The sequence below is a fragment of the Grammomys surdaster genome, unplaced genomic scaffold (assembly GCF_004785775.1).
Source record: "Grammomys surdaster isolate TR1022 unplaced genomic scaffold, NIH_TR_1.0 257, whole genome shotgun sequence".
In the NCBI taxonomy this organism is placed as follows: Eukaryota; Metazoa; Chordata; class Mammalia; order Rodentia; family Muridae; genus Grammomys; species Grammomys surdaster.
Window position 1 is genome coordinate 2222667 of NW_021604698.1, and position 7401 is coordinate 2230067.

Below are 7401 nucleotides of genomic sequence, written 5' to 3' on the forward strand. Positions count from 1 at the left end.
ATATACATTATATGAGAGGAAAAATTCTGTGTTCACTCAGTTTCTCATTTAGAAGATCAACGGTTTAGGGGGCTATGCTCATTTTCTGAGTTCTCAGGTGCTCAAAATATAGATGTAGGCAGTGGAATTATATTTATGGTACTCATGCTCACACTACAGCTTATTCCTTTCTATAAGGCACTGACTGTTGATGCTTTCATTAACAGTCTATTGCTAAAACCAATGTTCTCTAGTTAGGTGACTGATACTTATATTTCAGAATATTAAATTTATATGTGATTTTCTAAGGGGACTGATGACTTTAAAAAGCTGTTCAAAGCCAGTCACTGGAAGCTTGAAAAGATTATAAAAATTAAATATTTCACTAAAAACACCATCTGTGCAAAATTTTGGGCATATATATATATATGTACTGGATACTTGGAACAATAACATGTGGAGAGAGACAGCTTTTCAAGCTTCTGTTTTAAATCATATCACTGAAAAATGTCCCCGGATTCTCTATATTTAATGATTCTAAACAGAAAGACTATAAAGTAATGAAGAACGTGATAGAAATATGGCTAATTCCAAAGGACATTTTACTTAGTATAAGTATTTAACAAAAAAATACATTGAAAATAAAATAGTGCCAGTTGGAATGTAAATTTATCTATTGTGCCTTTAGGCATATGTGTGCATAAATGTGGGTATGCAGATACTCCAAGTCATCTCCAAAAGGGTATGGAATCAAGTAAAATGCATTTTAAACAATTAAGTAGTATAAAATATATTGACATATATAATATATTAAACAAAATACGGTATTCTATATATGATATACAATATATAGTAGTTATGTAGTACATGTGATATATGCAATATTATAGTACATGTAATATATACTTTACATAAATGTACCAGCACTGTTATACAAATATATATATATATAATAGATTATGCTAATCTACTTTGGCTAATACAAAGGAAAATTGATACACAAAATTTGTTTCAATACCTAACCTAGACAAATCTTTGTAACTGACATTCTCCAGTGTCATCCCCTTCCCCACGTCCTGCCTTTCTGTGTTTACAACCCCTGTGTGAATGAATTACGATTTGAAAAATATAAATAAATTATTTTTTAAAACAAAGTTATGTGTCATGCACTAGTTTGCTACATCTGATTGGTTTCATGCTTTCATTCTCAACAATCATTTCTCTTTGAGTTTAGAAAAGAAACTCCGTAAATTTTAACTGAGTTGTAGCAAAACTACCAAATTAAAGCACTGATCTTGAGCACAAACTGCCTAAAAATTGACCTAAGGTTTTGATTCAGATGATGCTGATAACCCAAGTGGAAACAGTGAAAGAAATGATATATACTTTGTTCTTGATCACAAACATACAAAACTAACTTTGTAAACAGTTCCAGGATGAAAATTAAAAGTGTGAATCATATCCGAAGTTCTCTAAAAAATGCTGAGGCTCAGGAGAAGCAGTGGCACAGACATCATCTTATTAGAAATTCTGTAGTTCTTTAATGGAAAAATTTTGTGTTTATATTTTTCATTATCATTTTATTTTGTGTGTACAATATGTGTGTTTCCAAACAACAGGGTTTACAAATGGAGATGTGAGGACAACCCTGTGGATTTAGTTGTTTCCTTTCATCCCATGCCTGCACTGGATGCACTCTTACCTACTGAGTCAGTTACTTGGATTGCTCATTTGTCTATAATCTAAATGTGTGTAGAGTCTGAGACTCAGAATTTTCAGCTTATTTGATGAGGCATCAGTTTGATGAGGAGAAGGATATGTGTAGGCATGCATATTTTTAAGAGGTCTATCAGGTAATTTTGACACAATTTCTCATTTAGAAATTTCACAGTGGTTATGAATTTCACTGGGCCTGCACCAACAATTCAATGCTCGTTAGTGGGAGAGCTGAGAACCAAGTAGATAAGCGGTATTCACCAGTCAGTGTTTGCAGACCTTGACAGACTGTAAACGCTTTGTACACAATCTTGTTTCAGTCTCATGCTTCTTATACACATGTCAAACCATAACAGAAAAGCCTTCATCTAACATAACATCTATATTAAACATGGGAGATTAATATTCTATTTGCTATCTCTTTTCAAATCAGTATAAACCATAAATGACCTTTAAGACAATTAGTCAAACACATTCAACAATACTAAGGGTACTGTTCAAGTTAAATTTTGTCCGACCTACAAATAATAATTTAAAATTTACTATAAATGTAAATATAATTATTTTATATTACTTATGTTTTAAACATGTTCGGAAGACAGCACATGAGGTTCAGAATCTGGATGTTATAAATTCATATAAAAGGAGAAATACTCAAGAAATAGTCTGTCTAGAAAATGATGAAAATAGAATAATCAAAGAATTTATATCAAATATTATAAATCAAGGTTCAAGGCCATGTTACATTAAAGAAATAAATAGTTGCAGAGTGTGTCACAGCAAGCCATGCATCCACTGTTCGAATGGGAAGTGTTATCATTAATAGTATTATTTAACAACTTGAACACATTTTAAAAGTGACATTTGATTCACTTTTTTCTTCCTCACTATTGAAATACTTGAAATGCATTTTAAGAGTGTTATATTTTTACCAAGATAATCCCTTACATTGTGGTAATGATGTTAAGATGGCCCAAAATTAGAAAGGAAAACAAAAGAACAGAGCTTGAATAACATAATACTGGAAGTTGCATAACAAATCAGCATCACACTGATGCTTACTTATAATAATAAGTAAGAGCCCTGGGTGTCTCTGCATTATGAAGACCAAAATTAGTAAAGCAACAAAGCCACCCTGGGAATTATAGGTACTGATTAGTCACTTGTCAAGGATTCTGATGTCAGAGTCATAAGCAGAAGTGAAGGCAGCTGGTTTGCTAAAATTGGTTCACTGACTGCAAAAGAGACTTTTAAATTTACTGTTAGCAAGGATGAGTATATCTAAGGCCAGGGTCTGTCAATTTTCTGCATCTAGCCAGATGGTAAACATCAGACTTTATAAGCCACACGTTCTCTGCCACATATGAAGGAAGGGGCAGGGTCATGTATCAGTGATTCTACACAGATGAACATGGAATTCTACATCAATCCTGTGTATCCCTGAGTGTCCACGTTTTCCAATGACTGAAAGTCAAAAAATAATGTAGCCCATAAATTTTATGAGACCCACACACAGTAAATAAAACTTCCACTGAATAAAAAAATTCAAGTCAGTTCACAAAGGCCAGACATACCGTCTTTTTAGCCCAACTGCTCACTCTTCTTTCAATACCTTTCACTGCAATTAAAATGAACTATTTTACATTAAGAGCGCACAAGTACCTGCTGTTCTCTCTTTCTCCTATAACTTCATAATTTTTAGATTCATGGAAAGTGTTTTAGAGACCATTACCTTTTTTATGGATACTCTTATAACCTCCTTGCATAAATCATATAAAACCTTTATATCAAGAAACATTCATGGCCAAGTCATTTTTTTTCATTTAATTCTTTAAGGTGCAATTGAATATTTGAAATTATGTGAATGCATGTATATGAGAGTGAGGGTATGTTCACTTTAATACAGTTATTCATGGATGTAAGAAGCACATCAGATTCCCTGAAGCTGAAATTACAGGTAGGCGTGAGCAGTCCAACAAGCTTACTAGGAATTGAATCAGCAACAACAATATATGCTTTGAAACTCTGAGTCATTTTCAAGCTTCTTTGTTCAGAGGAACTGCAGGAGGGGGGACTGGGAGGGAGCAATGACTGAACTGTAAAAATAAATGGAAATAATTTTTAAAAGGCATTTACATAAATGGCATATTAATATGCATTAATGCTTAATTAATTGTGATCCTTCATGCTGTCAATATTTTAACCACCCCTGAAACATTGAATGATGAGATTTGATGGGGTCCTGAGAGGGCAGCAGATACACATACATACTGCCTGTAAGAAAACACTCCACAGTCTTCTTGTGCTACCTGTAAGGTGAAGGCACACTGAGAAGACCCTTCTTAGACTTAGGAAGAATGCTCTCTGCAGGAATTGATTCTGTCGTGACTTATGACTTCCCAGGTTTCAATTGCAAAATGAGTAGTTTGTTTTGAATTTTTTAAACAACATACTGTGTTATTTTTATTATAGCAGCTTAATAGGGAATGTTCCCTATTTTGAAGAGATGTGAAAACTATATAGTTCAGAGTCCTACAGAAGGTTACAAATATCCATGTTTAAGAGACAAAAATTCTCTATGAACTTTTGGCCATGTAGGCTTCCCACCCATTACTTTTCTGTTATATCACACAGGATTTCTGCATACATCTGTTTTGTATTCTTTAAAAACACTCCAATCAGACAGTTTTTAACCATCCATAACTCCAATCTTAAGGAGTCTGACATTGTCTTCTGTCAGATATTGGACAGGGCATAAATAAGCACATAAATATAAAATAAATTGTTACGAACACTCCATTCTGACTTGATCTATATTTTACATCAGACATAATGTATGTTTTCCAACATTCTTTCTTCTTGATTTGATGTTTATTAAACTTATTTCTTGTAAGTAAATGACTGTAAGAATGACAATGTTAATAGAAAAAGTAGCCTGTTCTACAACTCTACTATAAAGATAACCTTACCTTAAATAAATCGACTGTTCAGAATCTTCAATATAATCTACCACCACAAAGAAAGCATGACTGCAAAAAGTAATTCTGTACATTTTATATAATGATCAAGCTCTTTCTCCAGTAGCGTCTAAAAGCCAAACACAACCTATTCATTATGCAGAACTGCACACAGTGCTGTCATTTTGTTTTGTCCCTGGGTTGTGACCAAGAAGGTCTTAATGTTCTCTTCAGCTGTGGTAAATTTAGACAATCTTCTTTTGGCCTCCTTTCCTAAGAACATTTTCTTTAGAAAACTTGTCATGTAAATTGTTTCTCTGTTTCTTGGAGATTTAAACCCTTTAAAACTTCTGTCCATTACAACACAAGATTATATTTTTCTAAGACCCATGACCCAACACAGTGAATTGTTACCAAAGAGATGAGAGGACCTCTCCCTTCAGTCCATGGAGTAATTAGTGACTAGCTTTCAAGGGTCTTATTCTCAGCTTAATATTCTCTGTTTCCATAACAACACAAGAAAGACAATTGGCAAACACTAATGAGTCATGGTGCCTCATTTCGAAATTCAGTTACATAAAAATATTTCTGTTTGTATTACTAAACCTGAAGTCAGACTGCAGTTAAATGACAACTGATGATTTTCTATCTCTTAAAACTCTGGTCTTGGAGTTAAAAGTCTACTTTGTCTGGTAAATTTTGTACAATATCATTTTGTGTGGCAACTACAAGTAATTTTAGAAAAATGAGGGTTTGTCTTGATAATTTTTGAATCATTAAATCTATACGAAGTTACCAACTAGAAGTTATTCATTAGTCAAAGATAATGACAATAACTTATAGTGAGTAGATTATGGTATTATTTTGATATTTTATAATGACTTACGTGAAGTACATGAAAATAAAATTTAAGAACTACAGAATGAACAAAGTGGGGAAGTGTTTGTGAAGGCTGGAACCAGAGGAGAGGGAGCACAATGAAGATTTAGTATAAACACACACAAAAAAATAAATAAATGAAAAAAATGAGCAAAATCAAACAACAACAACAACAAAAACCAAAAAAACACTGTGTGTCTAAATGAACTTTACAGTCCTACAATTCAGAATGTTAACATTAAAAATATGCTTTAATTGTATGATTATGAAGACGACATGAATACACATTATCAACATTCACATTATGCAAAAATACTGTGCCAGTATGTACAAAGTATTACACATAATTCCTCCAACATTAAATCTAAAACATTAAATTATGTTGGTGAATTATAAATAAAAATATGGTTATTAATATCAGAAACTTCATTTCTAGTATGTCAAAATGTTACTGTTATTTCCATATATATTTTAATTAACATTTTAATGTTAAGATAACAATCTCTAGTTTTAAAACTTCAAGTGGATTCAAGGCATAATATCTCCATTGTACTTTTCTTTCAAAGTCAATGCTTATTGTGCTTCAGATTCTTATGTGAACTTACATGAAAGTTACTATCTGCCATGGTTTAAAAGAGAAGGAACACTATATGCTCTTATAATTGCATGCTTGGTCCCCAGTTGGTGGAACTGTTTGAGAACAATTAAAAAGATTAGGAGGTCTGTCCTGTTGGAGAGGGAGTGTCACTAGGAATGGGCTTTGAAGTATCAAAAGGATGCTAGTCCCTCTCTCTGTCTCTCTCTCTCTAGGTCTCTCTGTCTCTCTGTCTCCCTCTCTCTCTCTCTCTCTCTCTCTCTCTCACTTTCTCTCTCTCTCTGTCTCCCTTCTGCTTGCAGATAAAAATGTAAAGCTCTCACCCACTACTACATCACTAAACCTGTCAGTTTCTCACCACGCTTATTGTGAGCTAACACACTAAGACCGTAAAGAAGCCCCTAATGCATATTTTTGAAAGAATTGCCTTAATTAAACTGTTTCTTAACAACAATAGAACACTAGGAATTTATTTATCATAAATTGATGAAGACATTTCCCATTAAAAAGCCACATTTTTTATCTAATTATGTGATTACATCATTTCCTTTCTTTAAACTCTCTTTTTCCCTTAATATTTATTGCGCACGCACACATACAAGCACAATTTGCTCAGTCTTTAAAATGTGGTTTGAATGTATGTATGTAGGTATGACCATTTGGTGTTGGATACCTACTGTAATATTCTTCCTTGAAGCAGCACATTTCTCTGGCTCTCAAAATTCCTACCCTCTGTCATTCTTTGTGTATCATTGAATCACTGAAGCTGGTAGACTTTTTCTCACAGTCTATGCCATGGTGTCATTATTGTTCAGTTCATGTGTAACTCAGTTTGGTGGGTTCCAACTGTAATCTCAGGAATTTGGAGTTCAAGAACAAACTCAGATACACAACAAATTCTAAATTAGTTCAAGTGACATTAAACAGTGCCTCAAAAACAAAAGAAAAAATGGTGAATTTAAATCCCTTACATGTGCTGGCTATTGCTTTAAGAGTTTTACAGTATTCAACTACTAACTACTCACAACCTATCATTTTATGAGATTTGACACCTTTTAATCAAAACTAGAAACTCCAACAGGATCAGTTTGAGTTTCTTATTCACAGTAATACATTCAGTGACCTTTATACTATCTTAGGATCTGTGTTTACACAAATTCACAGAAGCAATGTGAATAAATTAAAGTATAAATCAGATTTAAAGAGCAGGGTATAGGGTAGAATGGAGAGAGAGAGAGAGAGAGAGAGAGAGAGAGAGAGAGAGAGAGAGAGAGA

General features: G+C 33.3%; 1 protein-coding gene across 1 annotated transcript in view; it reads right to left on the minus strand.

Moving 5' to 3' along the window:
• The window catches only part of Cdh7 (cadherin 7), a 121186-nt gene that overhangs the window by 50080 nt on the left and 63705 nt on the right, over nt 1-7401 (minus strand). The gene's annotated exons all lie outside the window — the stretch shown is intronic.